The sequence below is a fragment of the Dermacentor andersoni genome, chromosome 1 (assembly GCF_023375885.2).
Source record: "Dermacentor andersoni chromosome 1, qqDerAnde1_hic_scaffold, whole genome shotgun sequence".
NCBI classification, from domain to species: Eukaryota; Metazoa; Arthropoda; class Arachnida; order Ixodida; family Ixodidae; genus Dermacentor; species Dermacentor andersoni.
The window spans coordinates 76,948,918-76,974,867 of record NC_092814.1 but is presented as its reverse complement, the minus strand read 5'-3'; the positions used below and the strand labels follow the sequence as shown (position 1 = coordinate 76,974,867).

The window sequence follows — 25,950 nt, the reverse complement described above, 5'->3', positions numbered from 1 at the left end:
GGGGGGCGGTAGCGTGGTGTGTCACGGGAAAAACAACACGGGCTCGGGCTCCCGCGATAGAGTTTCAGATGAATTATTCCTCTCTCGGGACGGAGCCCGTGGATCGGCCGGGGCTCAGCGCTTGTCGCCGCGGGCCCAGCAGCCTCCGAGGGGCGCCGGGAGCCAGCCTGTCAAGAACGCGTCCCGTAAAGCTGCGCATTTCGGGCTCCGGGCGAGGTGATTAATGCGCTCGGTATAGCCGAGACAACCGTCTAATTTGTTCCCCCCCTCTTTTCAGGCTCCAGCGTGCTTGTCGAGCAGAACAAATCTCAGATAAAGCGCACAAAGTGTGTCATCAAGGCGCCCGCGCACACACGCACGCACGCGCACACAAACACGCACGTACGTGTGACCAAGGCACACAGTAAACACACACATGCACGCGCACGCACGGAGGACACACACACGCCCACCAGGCGAACGAATATATCGAGTTTCTATTTTGACTCTGTCGAACTTTTCGAAGCGCCCTTTCTGATAGCGTAAAAAGTTTGTGCGCGATCTATTTCACTAAATAGCAGCGAGGTCACTGGGAACTGACCATAGTATTGACGCCAACTTGACGTTTTTTCTGCTAAACTTAATGACTTTTTTTTTTTTTGTAGTGTCTGAGGGGAGAAACCCGCCTTTCGCGCCTGACCGGGTCTTTGCCAGGTGAGATAATGATAGCTTTCTTCTCTTTTCTTCTTCTTTTTTTTGTGACGAAGCAGTTTATCCTATTATAGCACAGATGGGACTTCAATTGGCGAAAGAACGCTGCTCATCGGGGCCTTGAAAGGTAAAGGGATTGTTATCATCATCGTAACTAAGTAAAAATTCAAGTTTCAAGACTTGTAGCTCACTCGAAATTCCCCAGTAACCTTAGAAAAGCGCTTTCCTTTTTGTCACAAAGTAGAACTTTCTGCAAAACACAGGGCACTATATTTGCGAAGTCTAAGATTGTACAGTCGACCACAAAAGTTTACGGACCATTGAATCTCAGAAAACGTTGAATTCCTGAGCAGCTTGCATCAGTAGCCAGTAAATCTGCTTATCAGAATGTTGTTCGCCTATACTATAGTAGAGGCTGGAAGTGAGAATACCAGGCTGCGTTGTAAGGCTGCAGAGATATTCAGTTATTCAGTTTTTTGTGGTCGACTGTACAATAAGAAGGCTTGTTGATAGTCATTAGTTATATTTTTATTAATTTTTCTGCAAGAAGGAAGATAGCTTTGTTCTTCCCAATCTAGTGCTTTCAGTGGTTTTTGAAGCCTCGACCTGCGAGCTTTTTTACTCTTGATTGATGATACTTGGCTTTACGATGTTCAAGGTCTCAAAAATCTATTATTTATTCGCCGAGACTCAATACTCGAAATCTTAATGTTATTGCTGTCTGTGTAAAGAAAACGATTATTTATCTCTACTGCAAGAACACTATTTATGCATCAGAGTGTGTGGACTGTTGTTCATTTGGGTGCTCTTTGCGCTCTTCCCGTCGATATATATACTTTAGTGGCAGAAGTATTTAAAAACTGGTGGCAGTGACCTTAGCAAAACAGAAGAAAAGGTGAAACATGATTATGCTTTTTTGACGCAGTTAACGTCATGTTATTGATACTAACCGCATTTTTGCTATTTTGCGAGTTTTGACTATTTTGCTATTAGCGATTGGTGAATAGCAATGCCTGCACGCGAACCACTCGGCACATGACTCCTTGAGCGAAGTATCTCATAAGTCCGTGCAGAAGGGCAGTGGTGCTCGGACGCCAGCTACATTATCTCCGAGATGCAGAAGACACCGTGTTGGCTATCTACACCCAGTATCCATAATGCAGCCGACACAGGCATCTGTATGCCCTGAAGGTATACCTGAATAGACTTCCATATGGTTCGAATCTGCATTATTTACTGTGACAAATTAGTTTCGGTAAACACTAGTAAACACTTACAGGATGCAGCTTCTTTGTTAATTTTTGCGTAAGGCGTAATACAGCATCTTGGAAAAATCCACAAACAGGACATCTACTTGTATGCAAGAATAAAAATTTCTGCAAAGTCGTTTGTCACTTCCAGAAGTTAGGTTAAGAACACATTTAAAAGCATGGTGTTGTCCACAGTATAGTAAATTGTTTTCTAAAAAAGAGATTATTGGTTTGTTGATAATGTGCTCAATTAGTTTGCAATATTAGCTGGTTAATGACATCGGCTAGTATTATGTTTGCACTTTTATGAATCCCGATCACATTTGCACGCAGTCAATCATCTGGTGCTATCTGTAGTTGTTTCTGTCCACATGGTGAATATTACATATAACAGAGAAAAAAAAATGTTTTGCCTAACGCTTGAACAACTCGTTGGCCAGGTTTTCCTGTCCGGGAGATTTTTCGGTACGCAGATTCAAAGGCAGGTTCAGAATTCCAGATTTTGCTGTCACTGGTTCAATCATCGTGGACCGACGATGTATGCATTCTATGACTGGGCAGAGCTGGTGCTAGTGTGCGTATAAAGATGGACTGAAAGTGCGTATCATTATTTGGCGCCAGCATGATGATATCGTCAACTACTGCGCTTTCAACTTGAAGCCTAATGACAGTACCTACTTGTTTCAGTAAGTAACGCCAACCTGTATGATGTTGCGCCATCATTTATCGTTGTCGGTCAATTTAGGTGTTAGAAAAAGCTTACTCGTGTTTTTATTTCTGCTTTTAATTGCTGAAGTATGCAATGGACATGTCATTCATTTTCATCTTACGCAATCTTTTTGAACTTCTCTTCAAGGGAATAACACCATGAATCTTCATGGCACTTCCTTTGTGCGTTTTATCCTGGATGCTGGGCCAGTTGTACAATCACCTACTATCAGAAATAAAAGCTGTAGGCCAGTGCTCCCAAAGAACTTCAGCGCAGAAGGCTTTATCCGCGTTACTAACGGTCGTGCGGTCTACGGGCCTTCACGATAAACTTTGAGAACGTCTTACGCCTTCCACCCATGCAGGGTAGCCAACCGGAACTACCTCTGGTTAACCTCCCTGCCTTTCTATGCGTTCTTTCTCCTCTCTCTCCTGGATGAATCAAAAGATCTTCACAATGCACGATTCCATCCACAAGGCATTAGCATCACCTGACGCATGGGAAGAAAACGGGTTCCGACATTGATATTAGGTTTATTATACTTTGATCAGTAGCTCTGTTATAGATTTTTATAATAGAATACGATGGAGATTTACTCGCGAAGTCTGGATATGGATGGGCCTGACGCTTGACATATATCCTGTTCACCAACGGCATGGATCAAACATATAATCGTGGCAGAGATCCGCGATTTCGAATTACTGGATGTGCTAGGCCGCACACGTTCGTTCTTGGCTTTTGTCTGAGATGGCAGGCTAACAAGATGCGAAATAAACGCGTTGGACATTAACCCTTCAAAAGTTTGATGCCATGATCTGTCATTGCAAAAACAACAGCTACACTAACGTTGGTGCATTGTCTAGGTTACCCAGTCATCATTCGTATGAACAGCGAGCCATCCGAAGCCCCACAGCAACTCTTGAGTGACATTGACTTTAGGACCAGGCGAGCCAGAACTGTCGTGGATAATGAACAAAGGCCGTATTTTGGAAATGGTTCCGTTTCCTTCGATTCTATTCATTTCTTATAATACTTTCCGCCGAGTGGCCTATTTCGCAGATACCATGGACGTGACTGTATCCGTGTGAGCCAATTACGAAGTGTAAAAAGAATGCACAAATGAAATCTTTCGTTGATAAGTACGGCCCCTGAACTGCTTCCACAAAAATGTGACTAGCATTTTACCTGCCGATACTTTGACTCCTATTGTGGCGTTGTTTGATGTTTTGGTGTTCCTTAGCTGCGAAATGTAATAGAATGCCAAAAATTTCCTTGCGTGTGCATTTAACAATGTATCTCGGAAGGTGAGGGGATGTAAATTTTGGCGTCATTGCTCATTGCTTATTTGTATATACTGGGGGGGGGGGGGGGTGTCACTATATCAGCCGGACGTTGCGTGCCGGCGAGCCTCGTCTCACATCTATTTAATTGCAACGTCTCAGTTATAGCGCGAGTCACATAATGCATACAAGTACAGCTACTGTGAATGCCGAAACTTGGCATCAGGGACAAAAACTGATTTAGAGATCAACCAATAAAAAGAGAAAAAAAAATGCGCAGTTTCGCCTGAAGTCCGAAGTATTGACAGTGATACCAAACGTTAGCTTTGCGCTCTGCAAGGTTACTCGGACGGTTTTCTTACGGAATAGTTTCACTCATTGTTGCTTGTTGACAACGGTACTGATCTCGGCGACGCCTGAGATTTTCTTCTCTCCACCTGTTGTGGCTCTGCCCAAGAGCGAGCGCTATACTTGAGAGAGTATTCTAAAAGCTGCCAAGGCTACTAACGGATCAAATAGACAGTTATAGGCGTTGGCTCATGGATGATAAGTTCGCCAAGCCACTTGTGCAATTTCTACATGAGGAGGACCTCCACGCTTTTATTTTAATACGCGTCTATGACGCAGGGCAAGATGCTCGAAGAAAAAGAAGGAAAACAGAAAAGGGGGAAATCCACTACTTGTCTATGGAAATCTTATTGCCAGTCACATTATATTTTGCCGAAGACGGCGCTTGTCTCGGGTCTCATTCTGATTCATTTTTTTTCTACACCAATTCTGTTGTAGCCCTTCATTTGATATACCCTTTTCCCTCTCTCGTTCATACTCCTTTCTTCTTGTTCATATGCCTTTTCGTTCTAATTGCGCTTGTCAACTGCAGGAAGACATGTATTACATGATAGCACGATGCATGGTTGCCACGAAGGGTACAAGAGCTGTCGCACGCGATAGAGCAGGGCTGCGCCGCGCGTACGAGCCCTTGCGCAGGAGAGCTCGAATTCAGGCATTCAGTGGGGAGGTGAATCGAAAGTACACGAAGAGGAATGCCGAAGCCGTGAAGGCTAAAGGACGAGCGTCAACGAGAAGCAGCCAGAGCCGAGCGCTTAGCTGCACTCTTTGCCTGCGTCCGGGGCGGATACTTCCCATCCTGCCACCACAGAATTTGAGTGGTGGTTTTTGCAGAGTGACTTCGGCCGTCTGGCGATTTGTGTGACCGCTTGTGGTGTAGTCAAAACACTTGACCGAGGCACCCTCGCTGTGTCAGTGATGAGTGTTGGAGGGTGATGCGCCATTGCTTGATGTGTGTATGATTGTGTTGGCATGTATTTTCGACAGTCTTGTACGTAACAAATTACATGTAATTAATTACTTGTGATGAATTACATTTACTTGGTAATATTGGAATTTAACGATTACTCTGTTTAATCAGTAACGCTCAATGTAAATAATTATTTTTCCATTAACAAATTACATGTAACCAGTTATTTAATTGATGAGATGAGCTGTAATAACTGACACCGCTTCGAGAATCCGAATTCGGTGAAAACTACAGTAGGACGCCCAAGGTCATGGCCAGACAGGCAAACCAGTGGGCTGAGATTTGTTTCCTCATCTAGACGCTCCACCAGATGTTGGTCGATGTAATGAACAGGTGCTCGTGTGTCCTGATAGCGAAGGCCACTTAGGACCTATATGCCAGGAAATCACATACGGACGATTTTTTTAGCTTTACATTGCCCCAGCCGGGAGTGTCTTCTCCAAATCCGAGCAACAATGAAGCGCTGCTCTTCGCAGAAGTCCCAGATGCTGAGTAACCACAATATTGTGCTCAAGATCCGTATTCGTTTCAACACAGCCCTAACGCTCAGGGGTAGGGGCTGTGTTAGCGAAGTGGCTAACCTCCTCATCTTTCCCTCTCTTTTTCGTCCTCGAGCAAGTTTTCAGGGTCGCTGCCGCTGTCTTCCAAAAAAAAAAAAAAAATGAGACACGACGATCGACGAAATTTTTAAAAACAATTGAGCAAATAAGCACTGTATGAAGCGCTGTAGAGGACGCACTGAAAGGGTCAGGCCTGCTCGTTCTGTTTAGGGCATCTATACAACGTTAATATAAATTTGAAGAAAGTAATGTAGAAGTAATCGATTACAAGTGAATAATTACTCATTTAATTTCGTGGGGCAGTAATTGGTAACTGTAATAAATTACATTCTTGAATGAAGTAATTGTAAGTGTAATCGGTTGGTGCTTTTTTTCTGTAACGTGGACAAGTCTCGTTTTTGATCAGTGTAGATAATGCAAGTACGCATTATCTAGGTAACTTACTTAGGGCACTACGTAGGGCTGCGCAATCGCTTTCTTGCAGCACTAGATAACAATAATGAGAGAGACAGAGAGAGAAGACAGGAAGTGCATGGAGGTTAACCTGACGCATGTCCGGTTTGCTACACTGCACTGGTTGAAGGGACGAAAAGAGAGACGGAGCACTACTTGCGTGCATGCGTAGAAGTGTTCGCTAAGTGTATATAAATGGTCACAAAGACCTGTCAACGTGAGGTTACTGTAGGAATACTCTCATTGTTCTCTGCGCCATGGACGCTCACAGCCGTGGCTCAACGATTTTCGCTTCCGAAAACAGTTTTGTAATTGTAATTTGTTTTGCACAAGAGCGAGTCTGCGCTCGGTGGTGCGCTAGGCGAAACAACCGGCTTAATGCTGTCCGGAGAGGTCCACACTGAAGACGTTGAACGTCATACCGGAAACAAAGGCACAAAAGGTGTTCATTAGTATCTTCGCTTCCGCATGATTCACACGCAGGAGTCCCCATTCTAATAAGGTACCAGTAAACCTTTGTAGATGCCACCTTGAGCCAGAGGCAGCACAACAATATCGCATCAGATCGAGACGCTTTTGATGGCACCTGCAGATCTGGTTATGCAGACGACAGTTCGAGAAGTTAGGAGAAGACCAAGAAATGGGCATCAAAGTTCGGAGCAGGAAATATGGTTGTCTTGCAGTTTTGGTTCTGTATATGGGCGGGTCGCAAGAGTTCGTGCTCTTGCACTGGCTTACCAGGCAGCGTCGTCGGGGAAGCTATTACCAGCAATGCCGGTGTGTCCCGGTAACCACTGAAATATGATGTCGTGCCCTTTATTGAGAGCTTGATGGTGGTACTTCCTTATCTCATGTACCAACGGTCTTTTCATGTAGGCCAAATTGGAAACCCTAAAGTGCTTCTTCAGAGTCGCAAGATATGACCCGTTTACAAGATTACGTCCTTGAAGGTTACGTCCTAAATAGGCCCTTGAAGGTCGTATTTTACAGCAGCATGTAGGGCAGCCCGCTCTGTCGCAGCTGATGTTGTCATATGCGACAGATTCAACTTTATCGTAGTTAGCGTAACCAGAATGATAATAGCACACGCGGTGGACAAGACCGACCCATCGGTATAGATGTGTATTCGTGCGTATGTGTGTGCGGCGTGTGCGGGTGTGTGTCTATGTGAGCGCGTGTATTTCGTCCTTTTTCCGTGTTGTGCAATGTTCACGGCGGTTCCGCTTTAAAAAGGAATTCTTGACATTCGTTCCCCCCCTCGGCTCTTGTGCTTAGTACAAATGCCCCGTTGAGAGCGGGAAGTGCCTGTGCGAGAAGCCGTCCGCAGAGTGACGTCCGAGACACGATACCCCTCGTCTCGGCGCGTTTAAAGGAGGGCTCCTCCCCCTCTCAAACAAATGCGCGCCCGGCGAAGATCGAGTCGCGCTCGACCGTCAGCGCGTCGTCCGTTCGCCGGAGAGTGCGAACGGGGGCCCGTCCTCGGCCCGGCGGAAAGGGCCCGCGTGATTTGACGTGGCCGGACCGCGGGGTACGTTGGAGGCGCCAGGCGCACGTGCATGCAAAAGAGCGGCAGAAGCGCCGCCTGGGGGCTGCCGCCGCCGCGAGGTGGTGTCAGGGCGCAGACATGTGTTGCGGACGAAGCCGTCGGGTACAGTAGTCGGGGGCTATTTCGGTTCGCGGGATGACACGCTCCTGCCGCGCCGAGATAGACAGCAGTGTCAACTTGTCAGACAGTTTTGTTAACTCATTAGAGCGCCCATTAAGTGTGACTCCGGGCACTAAAATATCCTTCGCAAACGGGGGCGGATCGAGCGGCTCGGGATAATTGTGTCCCCGCCACCGTCGCAACCAACGAGCGCCAGATGCTCTTGCCTCCGCATCGATGGCGCACTCCCTCCCCCCCTCACGTGCCCTATCCGACCGTGCCAGCGCGCGCCTCTGCCGACGCTGACGCATGAAATCTCGGCGGCGAGTCTTCGCCGGGCCAAGAAGACAGGCGCGCATGCCAGCGGCAAGCGGGGCGCCCCGACTCTTCTCGGAACGGGCCGGTCCTCGAGCAATGTTACGGATGGCGAAGAAGTGACACCGCCGAGTATTTATTTACGTAACGCCAAAACTCACAATGGAAACATTGCGCGTGTCCGTTCTATCTGATGGAAGGACTGTCAGGGACCTGTGTCACGAGCTGTCCCGTAGCTTACGGCGCTAGTCTGAAGTGTCGTTCTGTATGTAAGCGGTGTATAAAAAGAAAATAAGATAAAGATGGTGGCGACGCTCATTAGGCAGCCTAAACCAAATAAAATTCAGAGACCAGGGGTGGTACACACGAATGATTTTTATTTTTATTTCCTTTTGTCCTCAGGGTGCGGTGATTTCGCCTACACTCTTCAACATAGCCATGATTGGACTAGCTAAAAAACTCCAAGATATCCCCGACGTCCGTCATTCCCTATACGCGGATGATATAACGATATGGATAACCAAGGGCAACTTGGGAGAGAAGGAGGAAAAGCTCCAACGGGCAGCCAATATAATAGAAAACTATACGCAACAAAGAGGACTGCAGTGCTCTGCGGAGAAGTCAGAACTCATTCGCCTCACAAAAACCAAAAAACAAAGAACTGACCCGAGACTCAAACTCGAGATCAGGCTGGAAGGGAAAATTATTCCTGAGAGGTCAATAGTAAGAGTGTTGGGGATGTGGCTGCAATCTAATGTCAGATGTTTACACACTTTAAACACGATCAGAAAAACAACGCAACAAATTAACCGGATGATAGCCCGTGTGGCTCATAATCGGACAGGAATGGGGGAACAAGACACCCTCAGACTGGTGAAAAGCCTGGTCATTAGCAGACTAATGTGCTCCCTACCTTACCATACCATGAACAGGGAGGAAGAAGAAAAGGCTGATAAAATAATAAGGATGGCATATAAGACAGCCCTAAGGTTGCCACGCAACACTTCAAATGAGAAGCTTCTAGCCCTGGCCTCCACAATACATTTCATGAGCTGGCTGAAGCCCAACTCATAGCGCAAAGGACTCGATTGGCGCAAACGACAATCGGCAGAGCTCTTCTTCAAAGAATCGGCCTTGGAGAATGCATACAAATATACCAAAACGCCAAAAGTCTACCCTGCCAGATTAGAGCTTTGTATGGGGTATCACCAATACCACAAAACATTGATCCGACATTACACGCAGGAAGGAGCAAAGCTAGAGCAGAATACATAGACAAAACAGCAAAATACTTGGACACTGCACGATTCACGGATGCTTCACCATATCGGGCCAACGCAAAGAACATGGTGGCAGTTGTCGTAAACCGTAAAGGGAAAATCACGGCCTGTGCTTCGGTTTCCCGAGCAACCATTTTAGAAGCCGAAGAGATAGCCATCGCCTTAGCTATAAGGGAAGGCATAGAGCGCAATGCTCCACTAAAAATAATCACAGATTCTCAGGCCGCATGTAGGAACTATCAGAGGGGACGAATCGGCCCGAGGGCACGCCGGATACTTACCGAAATCAACAGCGACCTTGACATCAAATATACCCAAACGATAACATGGGCCCCGGGACACGAGGGTGTTACTGGGAACCTCCATGCAGATGAGGCGGCTCGAGGTTTCACTAATTGCCGAGCTGCCCATGGCAACATGGTGGAGGACCCGACACCCATCGATCCAAGTTATAAAGCGATCTTGCAACACTACAGGGAATTCAGAAGGCTCTACCCAGCCCCGCATAGGAACCTTTCAGCCGCGGACTCAGCGACGTTACGCAGGCTCCAAACGGACACATACATAAACCTACATAAATTGCACATATACTACCCAACAGCATACAAGGACATATGCCCGTGGTGTGGGAGCACACCAACGCTCTACCACATCACATGGGAGTGCACAGCTCACTCAGAAGAACAAGAAGATAATAACACGAGAGCGAGGTGGGAGGCATTGCTATCCAGCTCCGCCCTCGGTGATCAGCTCAGGCTCGTCCGGAGGACAGAAAGGATGGCGAGGGCCAGCGGTGCCTTGGAATAGGGGCCCGACGACACGACGTTATGCCGTTTTAGGGGCAACGAAGTTCTTTCTACCAATAAAGTTTTGTTCTTCTTGTTCTTCCTTTTGTCCTTCGTCACTGGTTCTCACACTGCAATTATTACCAGGATTAGGCCTCCGAGCACAATGGAGGATAAGATCACATTGGACGAAAAGAAAAATAACGAAAAAAATCACTAAAAAATGAACTTGCCCCTTATTCACAAAGCAGTTCATACGCTAAAGTCGCTCGCAAGGACAAGCGCCGGCCAATCGGCATAGCGAACATATTATTAGCGAAGATGGATAGCGAATAAAGAGAAAATTTTCTTATGAAAGCGAATATTTATGAATTGGGCCCCTACATCTTTACAAAATACAGCCTGAATTTTGTAATAGTGTTCTCCTTTCTATTCGTTTAGTCCTAGGCCACTGACTCACACGCTGCCGCGCTGTTCCCGCCGATGTGAAAGGGAAAAAAGTCGCAGTTCCACCCAAAAGGCGAAGCATCGATTGCGAAAGCAAATTAGTGGACATACAAAGTAAGGATAGTAGTTTTATCGCTCGTAGAAACTAGTATAGGAATACTAACTAAGTTAACAAGCACGGGGTCACGCGCGCACAAGCAAACATGAACACATCTCGCTCGATGACCGCGAAAACTCGCCGTCAAAACGCTGCAGTGAGAAAATGCGGCAGCAGCAGCGAGTGAAGTGACCTTCGCGCTGCCGCTCGCATCAACGTGAACTAAGCAGCGAAAACACAGCGCAGCGCGGACGCTTTACCCGTAGTAGATGGCTCTCAAGATACAGCCGCTGACATGGATACAGCGGCCCGGCCGGGCGCGTGCGGCCGCCCGGAGTAGAACGCGCTCTCAAGAAGAAGTCCAGCGTAAAAGTTTTTTTGTGAATACAGGTCCTGATGTGTTCCAAACTTATTCGCTGCGGACATCATTTAAAAGCTGACCCCCCGAATTGGCGTCGAAAAAGAATATATGTGAAATGTAAAACGAGCTGATGGGTAGGATGCTGGAAAATGACACTCCCATGTGCGAAGCAGCATGGCCGGATGCAAAATAATAGGATGGGCCCAACATTTTGATTACGCAGCGCATCGATTTAAATCGAAATAACTCATTTTCCTCTAAGCTTGCTCTAAACAGGTTTATTAGAACAGAACACAACGGGAACAGGATGGCACGAAGCGCTGTCACCCATGGTACATTCGATGATTAAGAAAAGTAACTGTAACAAAAGGCTGTAAACATACCGCGGAACACTCGCGCGTGTCTCCAAAGCCGGGAAATCGCGAGATCATTACCTAGCATCGCCATTAACAACAACAACAGCAGTAGTAGTAGTAGTAGTAGTAGTAGTAGTAGTAGTAGTAGTAGTAGTAGTAGTAGTAAATAGGCAAGAAGAAACTTCATATGCACTCACCACCTCGACGTCAGGTTGGCGTGAGGTGAGTATAAGCATGGGAAAACTTGCGAGGGCGAACGTGAAGGATGGCAGCGTGGTCGAGATGATGGCGTGGGAGGACGTTGCACCTGGTCTGCCTCTGCATTCTCTCTTCGCCGACGAATGTTTTATACGCTTCAATATTCGGGCGTTTTGCAAGATCAAGTAGGATACCTGCAAAAGAACCATTTGTACTTTCCGCACTTCGCTAAGCTGTTCGCTGCGATCGCACTGTTGAGTGTTGGCATCGCTGAGCAAGAACGAAGACCTTAGTTTTCCTATCCGTATGCGACACTACGAGCGTTTGCGAGTATCATATTTGTTACATATGTTATGCTAGCCAAGCTACAAGAATCCTACCTTCTTCATTCCATTAATAATACCAATTCTGTTGCATCTTTTTCAACAGTGCGCGAAGAAAGGAAGCCTCAGCCCATAGCTACTGTTGTTTAATTCAGCTGTGCATCTTCAAGGACAGACGCTGCGAAGCAGCGTCGCCTTCTGGCAAGCACACTCTCCTTATAGCCGAGTGGAACAACGCACACACTATAAGGCGCACCACATTGCACAGACAAAACCCTTCACTACACCTCAGACCACCGCCACTGCACCGACGCGAGGCGTCTTCTGTGTCGGTTGGGGTTGGGAGTTCCCTTCACGAAAGCTTATTCAGCGCTAATAGGGGAGGCGTAAATTTGTAAAGGTTCCTGGGGCACGTCGTCTGCTCGGCGCTTGCGGTTCAACAGATGACGGTGCCGGCGCACGATTCTCCCTCCGCCGGGCCGGTCGCGCTTGATCTCTGTGCACCTTCACCGCAAGGTATCGTCCACGCTGCTAGTTTCTAGAGCCTGTCATGGTCGCCTCGAGGACTGACCACGCAATCTGAGCATAGGCAGTCATTTAAAATAATTTGTTTAGCCGAATCGGTCAAACACGTTAATTAGCTATGCGCACTGTCGCATTGGTGCTTATTTTGAATGGCGAGTCGCGCTTTCTTGTCCTCAAGTGAATTCCGATCGTGCCAATGACATTTTTTTTTACTTATTTCATCTCGGTTTCACCGGGCCGATTCAAACATGCATGGTTTGTAATGGAGGCACTTAGGCGTGCAAGCGCTTCCAATCCAAGCTTTTTCTTGGCACGAATGTCTTGGAACACCATTTAGGCGAACACCTTGCACGGTATAGCGACCGTAATTTGGTGTTGGATGCAAGATGAGCTAGGTGTACTGGGATGATTCAAAAGGCGTAGACCGTAATTTTTCTCCTATATTTCGTGAAAGGCGCACGAGGCGAGAAATACTAGCCTAACGATCACAAAGCTGCAGTATTTTCCTGATAAAGAGACGTCGAAAGCATGTTAAGACGGACTCAAGCGTGCGGGGAAGCCAACTGCAGTCGATGAACACTTCAAGCATGACTCACGTTCCATATCGCACAGAAATATGACAAAGTGTACCAAAAACAAGGGGTATACTGCAGCTTTGAACGCGTTAGAGTTAGAGACTTTTATGACAAATGTTTAGGTCAAGTTGGAGAAAGAGATACTACGTTAAAGCCTGGTTAAACCATGCTGACCGTGCGGTTAACATTTTGTTAATACGCATATTCCAGGAAGTGTCAGTAACGTGGACAGCAAGTTATTTTACAAAACAACACATGTGTGATTCATATGTAAAAGTCGCGAATCGTATAAATGTTCGCTTTAAAATGACATAAAATTCCAAGTATGTCGTACCAACTTGCCCAAGCATCTGCCTTAGCAGTGATTTAAAAGTTCGAAAGGCCAAATGGGTGGATGGTATTTTTCTTAGGGAAAATCTTAGCAGCTGTGCGCACTTGCGCAACCCGATTTATCAATGGCTACGACACGTTAGCGAGCACGTTAGTGTATAGGACGGGCTCTAGCACAAATCTGATGTTCACGATTGAAATGTTACAGAATCACTCACGTCCTCGACCAGAACAGAATTGACGTGAGAACAAGTGCTATAGTACTCGTCATTCAGGATAAGCCCGAAACTGCGACCACACGTATACCTAATTCACATGTTCGATCGACCGACTAAAAAAAAAAAACTATTTTAAATGACTGCCTGTGCTCAGATTTCGTAGTCCGTCATCGATGCGACCAACACAGGCTCTAGAAATTAGCAGCGTGGACGGTGCCTTGCGGTGAAGGTATCGGAAAGGTGAAGGTGTACAGAAAGCAAGCGCGACCGGCCCCGCGAACGGAGAATCGTGCGAAGGCACCGTCGTCTGTTGAACCGGAAGCGCCGAGCAGACGACGCGTCCCATAAGCCTTTACGAGTTTACACCTCACCATCACGTGCAGGACACAGTCCTGCACGTGGTGCCCGCGCCTGCGAGAATATAGGCCACCTAATGTACCACTGTACTCGATTCTGCAGTGAAAGCACTTTTGTGCTTTTTGAAAACTATTGGCTTATAGGCGAGTGCCTTTGACTGTGTAGCGCTGTCCACGCACGTGCACACATTCGCCGCCTTCCCCTCTCTCTTCTTTCTATTGCTCTTGTCCAGCGCAGGGTAGCCAACCATACTCTCTTCTAGTTAACACCCCTGCCTTCTCTCTTTTTTCTCTCTCTCTTTCAAGTCTTTTCCTGGCCCTCTGTGAACCTCTGTGATCCCTTTATCTGCTTGCTTCGAGTAGCTTTTTTGCTTGTAGTTTAATTCTCAGTCGTGGTGCTCACATAAATGCTAAGACCTAATTTCTTAGCCTATATGTTGTTCATCATGATACGGCTTACAACTGCCTTGTCTATGCGCTGATGTGAGTGCGTTAGTGAATGTTCTTGATACGTGGGAGCAGTATACCATCACACTACCACTTCTTCAAATAAATAGAGTAACCGACATTTTGTTTAGAGCATTTTAACTCCTCGACGTTAGTTGATTTTCGAAATATATTTGTATCATGCTTACAAAACACTTTTATGGCTGCCGAAGAGTTTTTCTAAGTTTCATTCTATTTTTATTTAACTAAGAAGCAATACAAAAAAGGAGAGGAAAACAACTCCAGAGGACGAGAATAAGAACGTTGTTGTTGACCTTACGACAGAGCGCGATCACACCGTGAATGTACGCAATGTAAGACTCAGCTGACAGAAGCCTGACACGCAAGCTGATTATTAGCTGCAATGTGGCTACCAAAGGGCTTTCAAAAGGGGTCTCGCAGCTTTTCCTTGCAGACGCTCGAGCTCGTTATGTCGATTTGGTGCGTCCCGAACGGAACTTTTTTTGTATATATATATATATATATATATATATATATATATATATATATATATATATATATATATATATATATATATATATATATATATATATATATATATATATTTAATGGCTCGGAGCATATAGCGAGATTTGACCTCTCCGGGGGGTTGCCTGAAGAGGCGGAAATTACTTACGCGACAAATTGCAATATGCAGGTGGTAAATTAAGATTTACTAATTAACCTATTAGTCGTTAATGCTATTACCTTTCTTCGGGAACTTATACCCAAGTTTGTAGTTTGTCTCTATGTTGCTATGTCCCTGCGTATCTATCTCCGCGCCTAACCTCTCTTCGGCCATCTTGGGCCACAAGGTAGTCCAGGGGGGTCAAATGGGCAGAGCACCGGGCTGCTGTTCTAGGTCAAGCGGGTTCAAAATCATCCGTCGGACCAGTCATTGGGTACGTAACTCTGGGTATGTGGTGCTTTTCAATTAATCTCTCTGACGTCAAGTTGGGTCACTGGGCGTGTGCCATTGGATGTGAGTCGCTCTGCAATGATCTCTTTCACGCCAGCTTGTGTCTCTGGACATGTTACTCTGGGTATGCAGAGCTATTCAGTAAACTTCTTCAATCATCTCTAAAACATGGATGCACCGCCAACTTCCAGTTTACGGTACATGTTGCCATCTCGGTACTGAAGCAGAGCAGTGGTGTGTAGCCATTCCTGCTCTGCAGAAATCAAGATTAGCGTGGCGTAATTTTCGATATATCCGTCTTCAATAGCTGCTTAAAAATTCATTGGTATCGCAGTTAAGGTAATCACGAAGTGCTTACTTCTAACGCCAATGTATTTTGCTGCAAGCTTTAAGGCCGTATATCTCGAAAGCGGTGCTAATCTGACGATTTCTGTTGAGCAAACATCACTTCACTACTGCTCAGCTTGAATTTCGCAATTGCAACATGCGCCATATAAGATTAATTAAAAAGTAAATGTTGTGTCTTTTTAATTAGCTACCTGAACGTTGAGATTTGTCCCGCAAGTAACGTCCACCTCTTCAGATATGATCCACCTGAACAGACCAAATAGCGCTGTCACATGCATGCCACTTTCAAAATAACATTTTAACAAAGATGCGTTTCCGACCCAAAAATTTAAAGATAAAAAAGATTGATTTGTGGGAAAACATTCCTTTACGGTTAATATTGCCGACCAAAAGAAAAATAAAGTGTATGTAGTACGAACACTTTGAGCAGAACTCGGTACACATTGTGTGACATTTACAGCTGCATGAGCCCGAACTCGGGCGAATACTACTATCTTAGCATCCCGTAATGATAAATGTTCAATCCTGCCTTTCCACCAGAGCACGCGCAAACTGCCCTACAAACAAAAAGGAATACCTCCTAAAAGCTGTAGAGAGCTAGAGCCGGAAATTACATAAATGCGCGATATCGTTCATTAATAGCCGAGCAACACGAAACAAAATCCGACTTTCAGTTCCCAAAGCGACGCTTTCTTTGCCTACTTCACAAGGTGTTTCGCGTGTCGGGTTGGTGTCTGCGCAAGATAAAGGCGAGGTTCCAGCGAGCGCACCTACGGGGTGATCATTTACAAGTTTTCCGGAATTTTGAGAAATCTCCCGTTGCAGATAGCGTAATTCTAGTACTTGAGCTGGATTGTTTAGAGAGGCGGACATTACTTGCACGCGAAACGAAAGCACATATTGAACTAACTTCAAAAATCACTAGTCACTTTCGTAACTGTAGCCGGTGAATTTGCAAGGCGTATCCACTTGGAATGATTTTCCAGAATGACACCAGTTTGAGGTAAGCGCCATCAAACTCGACGTAAAAATAGACTGTTGTTCCACTTACTTTTTTTATCAAGGCACTCCTTCATGCATTGAACCAGAAAGGTAACTGGGACGCCCTTGTATTACGTCCCACACTTTGGAAAATAATATCCCGAAACTAGTGTCATCTTAGAGATTTATTTCAAGGGAATACGTATTGCACGCTCGCCGGCTAGAATTCGTAAATTGAATATGTGTCGTAAAGTAATTAATTAAGAAGTTATATAGTGAAATTTGGTTAATTCGTTGATGATGTGTTTCGATTTCTAGTGCTAGTAGGGTCCGCCTCTTGGAATAATCGAGCTCAAGAACAGGAATCATGCTCTCTAGCTGCCACAGGCGATATTAAAAAAATTCCGGAAAGCAAAGATTATCATCCCGTATAAGTTCTCCGTACAATAAAACATTGAACCAGGCATAAAGCTTGCACATATAATGTCGGATCATAGCTATCTCTAAAGCACACATATCTTTCAATTGAATAATACATGATATTGAACGTCTTTGATTTGCGTAAATTTCTCATATTTCGGCACCCCATTCTTGGACCATCGGGTATTGAGTGTGTGTCCGTTCTTGGCCAGTCTTCCAGAATGGTTATGTTGCACTGTGACGCGAGAGGTTTAAAATGCTTGAATATATTCGAATGCATGTCGTACTTCTCTGTGCATGCACCTCTTATCACCATGGATTCAACAGCAGTCACTGAAGGCACTAACTGCACGACCGGTGCGCCACTACAGCACCGCCGATTTCTCGAGCACAAGCTGTACGCGCGTGCATCCTTCACAACGCCGCAGTTTCGGCGGCGCTCGGTCACTCTGTCAAGATTTTGCGCGCCGACCATAGTTTGCTACTGAGCCGACCATGCGTACAGCTGAGTGAGCCAGTGTGATCACTGTAGTGAGCCACGTGACTGTTCCCGAAGCGACTGCGCGCTGTGTGCCGAATTGACGCAAGAGGCGCCATCTTCTTTCGTCAACGTAGCGACATGAACGGTGGTAGAAATTCAATAACGACTCTTGGCTGAACCTCCGGTTGAACCGGTTCGAAACGCATCCCCCACAAGGCTTAGGATCCGGTTTATTTCCAAGATGGTGGAACAAAAAAAAAAGGTTTGGTTGGGTTCCAGTTCAGCGGAAAATAACGGCTCAGCGCAGGTTTTCGGTTTATTTCCGGTTCGGTTCGACACCCAGCCGCGCATGGTCAACACTCAGACCATGTGCGGAGCAAAACGATATATGCCATCGGCTTAGCATCTATTCTAATTGGTAATAATATCCCCGACAAGAAAACTATTGCGACCTCTCTCATTTTCTTTATCGGCTTAGCTACTTCAGCAACATTTAATTTATAGGAAGAAAAAGGGAGAAAAAAAGTAAGCTCTACAAAATACAAGCTCATACGGGCAGCCTGCGCAAATGATTGACATCCGCCCTCTTTCTTCTCGCCCTAGAAACGTTGCGCCAAAGGAACTGCTGGAGCTGAAGAGTGCGGTACTAATGAGGGAAGTGGCCCAATTATCTGCCCGCGTGTCCTAGCAAGGGAGGAAGATATCGCGCAGACGGGGGCCCTTCTCTTTTGTGCGTTGTGCCTGTCAACTGCTGCGGGGCTAAGGTGCGCGACTCCCACGTGGGATCAGACATGCAATGTGCGCAAAATATGCCGCCGCCTGCTCTCGAGATGGGGAGGGTCTGAAACAGGGTGGTGGGGGGGTGAGGCCCGACGTTGCACCTGCCACTCACATCACTGTCTGCCGGCTCAGTGCGCCTTCTAAGAATACCCACTTGTGTCCCACCGCATGCGCACGGCGGCGCCGGGGAATTAGATGAGCAGAGCCCCCACGGCGACAGTTCGACGCCATAAACAAATTACAAGCGATAGTTGTCGGCATTATTTCCGTCTCAGTGCTGCAGCCACAATTCGAGTGCGCAGCACATTGCCTGCGAACGAAAGAACGCGTTCCTTCGTAGCACACGGGGCACTATTTCTGTAATGGCGAATGCGACGTCATCCGCATAACGGATGGTGAAATCGTTTTGCAACGCCAATTTTCTGGAAATGATCCAGCAGCATTCGCTTCCAACCGGGTGTCAAAGTAAAAAAAAAAAAAAGAATATTCTTGAGGTACGGCCTCGTGCACGAGAAGCTGCATAGACAGTTGCGCCCGGTCTAAATCCTTGCCGAATGCCTATTTCGTGACATAGGCGGATACACGTACTTCCGCAGTGAAAAGCCAGTGTCTTCGCTACATAAGAGTGATTGCATCTGATTTACAGGATCAAAATTACTCGGTAAAGTCCACATAGCTAGTGCTATCCTAATATCTTCGGTGGACTCCGTGAGTTTTGATACCGCGAAATACTGCGCTCCCCTTTCCATTGACAACTCAATGCTTAGGCAGAACATGTATACAGATCTGACTTACAAGAACACAAACGCAATTGGACAAAGGGGGCATTACGCTTGGAGTACTGTCGAAGCTAAAGGCTGCATGGCAGCACCTAATAGTGGGATCAAGAGTCTCATTAGCTCACGCAGTCATGCTTCTATTCCACTTGCAGTAAGAAGTCCACCATCTTGGTTAGGTCGAACTAGCTGCGAGGAGAAACACACTTGCGCAATTTTTCGCAAGCAGTGATGGGCGGCGCCTCGCAGGAAAACCTAGTAAATGTGACAATTCCTCCCAAGCTATAGAGTTTGGTAGTTTCCGCAGAAGCATCGGCTGCTGCATATAAGCTCTGAGAGAGAGAGCTAGCAAAGAGATATATTAGCTCTTAAGTCTTGCTTATTTGGAAGGTCTTTCTTCGGTAATCTCTCCCCTTTCTCTCGCTTCCCCTTCTTCCTTCCTCCAGCGTAGGGTAGCCAACCAGACTATTGACTGGTTAACATTCCTGCCTTCCTATATTACTCTCTCTCTCTCTCTGAAAAAGCTTCCGCCTTTCGAAATGGAATACCATGGCAAGACCAGATAAAGAGCTGCACGTATCCGCCTGTCGCATAAGGAACAAAGCGCAAACGCGCAAACTTTGCCATTTTATTTTTAAAAAATGAAGCAGAAAACATGATTTGAAAGGACAGGTTCACGCCTTTAGGTGGCACCGGCTACTTCTCATTGCGTTGCAAAGAGCAAGTGAAATCAGGAAAAGCATTGAAAGACACTGAATACACTTAAGAGGAATCTTTAGCTCTTGGGTTCCTATCTAAATACATGGGAAAGGAGAAATCATTTTCTCGGCAACCACTGCGCCAAATTTGATGAGGTATGTTGAATTTAAAAGAAAAAGTAAAAATCTAGTGACTGTTCGTTGCGAATTCTTGAGTTTTGTCATCAATATTTAATAAATATTGGCAAAAGTCAAAACACTCAGAAAACGAAACTATCATGTTCACAACTCTGTAACTTAGCAATAAAAAAAAAACGATATCACAGTTCTGTAAGTTGCACCTAATAATACATTTAAAGCGAACAAAATTGATACACTGATATTGACACGCGAACTCGTTTATCTTTTACGGGTGAGTGCTTTTAACGTCTAAGAAATGTTATCGCTCAGCGCAGGACGCGTCTACATGTATCGGAAGTTTTTAGGATGTTGTCGATGTTTCTATCCGATGTCTGTTGTCGCCGAACCTTGTGTAATCTGATTGCTTGTATGCGCGACGCGAACGGTGTATAACTTTGTCGAAGGCACGCGGGTCCCAGCGGTTACTCTCGAACATTCGACGACTGATCTATAAAAGCAGGCGCGCTTGACCCGCTGATCAGATTTTTGACGATCGCCGACTGTGTTCGCCGTTGTCGCCGTTCTTTAAGTTTAGCCTGTTTTTGTGGACACAGGTTCGCCCAATATAGGTTAGTTTCGTCTTTCACAGTATTGCTACTGTGTTCTTCATACGTCACTCCACGTGACAATATATTACATATGGCTATCTCAAAAAAAAAAAAAAAAACGAGTAGTATGTGAGTAGAGCCTTCGCAAAACGCTTGTAAACAATGTAACAAATTCTTGTAAGATTAAATTGACATAAATTTGTCCGCCTTGTATGATCCAATGGATGCTGTTTACAGAACTGCGATATATCTTCTTATTGCACAGCTACGAATTTGCAAACTTCGTGTTTATCTTTTTTTTCTTCGAGCTTGATAATTTGTGAAGATTCATTTCAAATAATCAGGCCCTAAATCGAAATTCGGCTTCTAACTTTGTCTCTCAAATACAACAAATTTCATCAAAATCGGCCCAGAAGTTATTTCAGAAAAGTGTTTCTGCGTTTTACATGTATTTGAATAGGCGGCATCGATCGGTGTTGGGCCCGAGCTAATGCTTCTTCTTAAAGTCACAAACACAGATAACGTTATGTATACAAGTCCAGGAATTTAAAACACAGAATACAACGCAAGAACACGCACAAACATGCCAGACATTCTGCGTTCTTCATAAAGAAGTGCAAAATACTGAAAAGAGTATGAGAACACGCACAGAAGCTCACTGTTTTGCAGACGAATTGAACAACCGCAATCGTACATAATTACATAACACGCCACGTAAGCAATGACATATAATAAACGTAAGCGCGCATTCATATGAAACTAACGAACAATGAACAGTGAAATTAACTGCTATTCTTAATTCAAATATAGAAATAAAATCGTGCAAATACTATCGACGTTTTTTTGTCAACGTAAGCGAATAACCGAACGCTATTAGAAAGCTATTCGGTCAGTTAGTAAAGGAACGAAGCACTTGGAGGCGTATAATTCTTGCAGTGAGGACTTTCAAGGAGCGCCTTTTGTTTCATTAATTTCGCAGAGAACACAACCGTTACTCATTACAACTGTAGTGGGGCAGGAACCTTCTCCTGCAGCCGCTCAGCGGGAGAGGGTGGTGGGAGAGGGCAGTCCCTCCCGAGCGCTCCACCACAGCGTCTAAACCTTCTCAAAGCTCTCGTGCGACAACACGTGCCGGCTTATCCGCTCACAGGCTCAACTACAGGCGATGGTGCGAAGGAATGTCTTCAACGGAGCCAAGTTCTACCTTGGCATTGTCGCCACTTGCCTACGTTCACAACCTCTGAATAGCCTTGGATGTTTAATGAAATTTGACTAAATATTTATTTTACTGTTGCGAGTGTCATATCTATAGAGTTCATAAGTTTGTGAGAACTACGTTCGCATCGAAGGTTTTTTTTTTTTGTGTGTGTAATCTGATATATTTACTGTTGGCGCTCGGCACACGCCCTTCGTTGCGCGAGAGTAGGCTTCCTTTGTATTGGCGGCGAAAGTCCGACCGCGAAGCACCAACCACAAAACCAGGGAAGAAGTCAAAGAAAGGTATTCGCTTGAATAGCGAGAAACGAAACGAAAGTGGACAAAAAGACAGCTTGCCTGATGTGGAAGCCTAGCGCATGTGTGCGATGCTCCACCAGTGAGATACTGCGATGGATGTTCCGTATCCGTCGCCTTGGCGATGAGTGGCTCTGGCTCGCACTCTCAAGGACAGTTTTGTGCACATATACAGATAGAGAGAAGGGGAAAGGATAACTGAAAGGCAGGGAAGGTAACCTGGACGGAGGCCGGTTGACAACCCTGCACTGGGGGAAGATGAAATGGGAAGGAAAAGTTAGGAAACAAATACACATGCGGAAATACCAAAGAACATGTAGGGGAAATACTATCGCCGCTGTATCTCAATGGCAGAGCATTGCACGTGCAATAGGGAAGATGTAGGCTAGGCTACCACGCACCTGCGGCAACTTCCCTTTTCCTTATCATTTCTATACTTTCATTCAAAATAACAGTCAAATCCGCATGTTCCCCGGCCTATCCTCATTATCCCTTGCTTCATTGTCGAACCTCTTGCTTCCCGTTTTCTCGCTCATTAAACTTATATGACACATATGATCTGAGTATTGGGGCTTCTGTAATAGTGGGCATGAAGGTTTAGTACGAATCTAGGATCTTTGTATGCTATAATAAAATTTTTAAAAGGACAGGCACTTTTCTCTGCAATCAAGCTATCAATTGGCTTAAATGCACTCTTAAAATTACGCAGTTTGGGTCGTATCTTGCCACACAACAATAATCCTCATGTGTCTTGCCCACAGAACACTGCGAGCCCGGTACTTCCAAGTCAAGAACTGCATGCGCGTTTATATCAGCATGAAAGAGCATTCTTGACAGGAAAGTAGCGAGCGCAGCGTTTTCAAGAAAGGAAACGCAAGCAAGACAGATGACTATTATTTTGTGTGGCAAGATACGACCCAAAGGGTGTACATTTGTTTAAGGGTATGGTATGGTATGGTATGTATGGTAAAGACTTTTCTCTGCAAGGCTGCTTGACAACGCAGGGCATCGCGGCGGAATCCAAAGAAAGATGCACGCGAATGGTTGCTTTCATAATGTAATCATACGTCTGTGGTCTCTCCCCCTCTTTTCTGAAAGAGCGAGGGGTGCAATAGAGCTCCGTATACTTTAAGACGTCAGTTTCACATTTCCCACAATGTCAGTGGGAAATGGAGAGAAAGAGGGAGAGAGTAAGAAGGCAAGAATGGGAAAGGGCATGCAGTAAGGTGAACCAGATGGGCGTCCGGTTTGCTACGTTACATTGAGTGATTCGAAGTTTAAGAACCAACTAGCCCTATCTCTCATGTTACTAAACTTGCGCTGATGGTAAGGAAAAGCGGGAATAAAAGAAAAAGAAGGAGAAGAAGAGAGAGAGAGAGATCGTGCGCCGCCATGCACTATATAGGATGCCACTCCAAGCTTTGTGGTGGCGGCGTTAGATGGCTCTTAATAGTCTTAAGGAAGCACGAAATAGGAGTCCAACTGCAGTACACGCCTCATACATTCATCGTTTCAACAGTGGAAATATACGTTGTGTAGCTATATTTATTCAATGCTAACGCATTACCGTCGACAGTCATCGCGAGATGGGTTCTTCCGTATTTTTGTTTCACTTTCTTTTGTCGTTGACGTGAAATATCTCTCATTTCTGTCAGCATAGATGGTCGCTAGCTAAAACCGTATCCAAAAAAAGAAAGGCCTGTAACGCTCATGCCGAGTATATACTTGCAACCGTATTACCCACGCACCTTACGTTGGTATCGTGTAGATGAAAGAAGCCATTATTCTATCATTCAAGTGTCGCGTGCGCAGATGGCGCAGTTGTCGCGCCACGTCTGACGCAATCGGAGCTAAACGTAGACTTGCAGAGAAGTGTAGTTCGGCAGTATACGTTTGCCCATCCGAGCGGGAGTGGTAGTGTTTGAGAGCGCTCACTCTGCGGTAGGCATAGTTCATCGCACTCAAACCGGTGCTCATCAGGAGTTATAAGAACTGCAAGTGCCCAATTCGTTGCAAGACATTTTACGCTTGCTCGGCTAAGGCGCCCCTGCGTTCGACAAGTAGGGTCTAGATTAGCGTGGAGGGACTCGAGCAGCTAGAAGGATACCCAACCTCTTTGATCACGGCGGAACGTGTCTGTCTTCATGGAGAGAGCAAGCGCAGGAGATTGAGGCAAGCGAAGGACCCCCAGGAGCGTCGCAGGGCAGTCTCGGGCGCCACCGCTAGAGGGCTCATTTCGGTACCCAGCGCCCAAACACCCTCCGCAAAACAAACGGGCACTCTACGAATAAGGAGTGAGCAAGATGGCAAAATTAGACCTAATGCTCCCACTAGCTGTAGCATAAGTTAAGAATATAAGATTTCTAATGCACAAATAAATGTAAGTTGAGTATTTGGTTACGTCATTTCTGTGCCCTAGAGGCAATACACCAACTGCATCACGGACAAGACGTTCCAGGCACCCCACTGCGCCTTCGTCCCTGATAGAGCCTATACCCAATTCTTCGCCCTTGGAGGCCTGCTGTGAATCGGTTTCGGAAGGTGGCGGATGAAAGGGAAAGGAAGAGGGTGGAAACGGGGGACAGTTATTTCTTCACCCTGAGCGCTAACCCTCCATCTTGGTGGTTAGGCCTAAGGTGCGGAATCCTGGTCGCAGTAGCCGAAGCCCCACTGTCATCCAAGATTTCGCGAATCGACCGCCATAGTTCGCTACGGTATATTGACTGGGTCTGGAGTGAGGTCGGTAGACATTCTACTGGGAGCGATGGAAGGACCAGTTGTACGGGGCCAGAGTATATCGGGCAGTCCCAGATAGGGTGTTCGAGTTCCACTCGGGCGTTGAAAGGGGCTGCAGGTAGCCCATGGTGTAAAAGTTCTGCAGCGCGAAGCATTGAAGTGCGGTCAGGAGGGTTACGCATAACGGAAGGACCCTGTGTACTAGAAACGCACTGAGTAAGAATAGCGATGTGAGAAGAAGGGTTACGCATAACGGAAGGGCCCTGCGTACTAGAAATGCACTCAATGCCCTTCAGAAATTTTACACCATGGACGTAAAACAACCCGCCCACATCGCTATTCTTACTGCAGGTAGCCGTATGCGAGTGCTCCATGCCACGAGTGTTCCTTCGTGCGAAAACGCTGCACGAGAAAGTGAGCAAGTAGAGTTCCATTTCTGCCGGAGCAGAACCTGCTGCCAGCAAGTAGAAGCCTGAGAGGGACCGTTTATAGTGTCTCTGTGTATAGTGTCCCTCCCACACACACTCAGTGCTTACTCTCTCCCTTCTTTCCTCTTTCTATTCCCCTTTCCCCCACGCCTAGTGTAGGGTAGCAAACCGGGTACTCTTCTGGTTGACCTCCCTGCCTTTCCTGTCCTTGCTTTCACTCTCTCTCTCTGAGAGGGAAGAGTAGTAATCTCCAGGGGGTTGTAGCTTCTGTAATTTGTGGGGATTTGGGAATTCGTCGAGCCATTGCGCGGGCGCATTCACCCGTTCTGCCGTCCCTACGCCTTACCCCTTTTCACTCCGAACAGGTTGTCAGCGGTGGCGCTCCACTCGCGGTGGTTCGCGGTGAGGGCGGGGCTAAGACGTCACGAGGCGGCCCCTGGCGGCTACTCTCGAGGTGGTAGCGTGTCCCATTCGAATGCCTCCCATTCGGACAAGTATGCGGCACCATCAAGGCGAGACATGTTTGGCGGACCGAGTATTGTTAGCTGGTTAACTGTCGCCTCCATGGACCAATGAGAGTAAGAAA

The 25,950-nt window shown here is 46.2% G+C and overlaps 1 long non-coding RNA gene across 1 annotated transcript; it reads left to right on the top strand.

Moving 5' to 3' along the window:
* The first annotated feature begins 112 nt into the window (after window positions 1-112).
* Window positions 113-10,384, top strand: LOC129388203 (uncharacterized). Its single transcript, XR_008615234.2, has 2 exons — window positions 113-817; window positions 8,623-10,384. It is a non-coding gene; the product is annotated as an uncharacterized lncRNA (long non-coding RNA).
* Window positions 10,385-25,950: the final 15,566 nt, after the last annotated feature.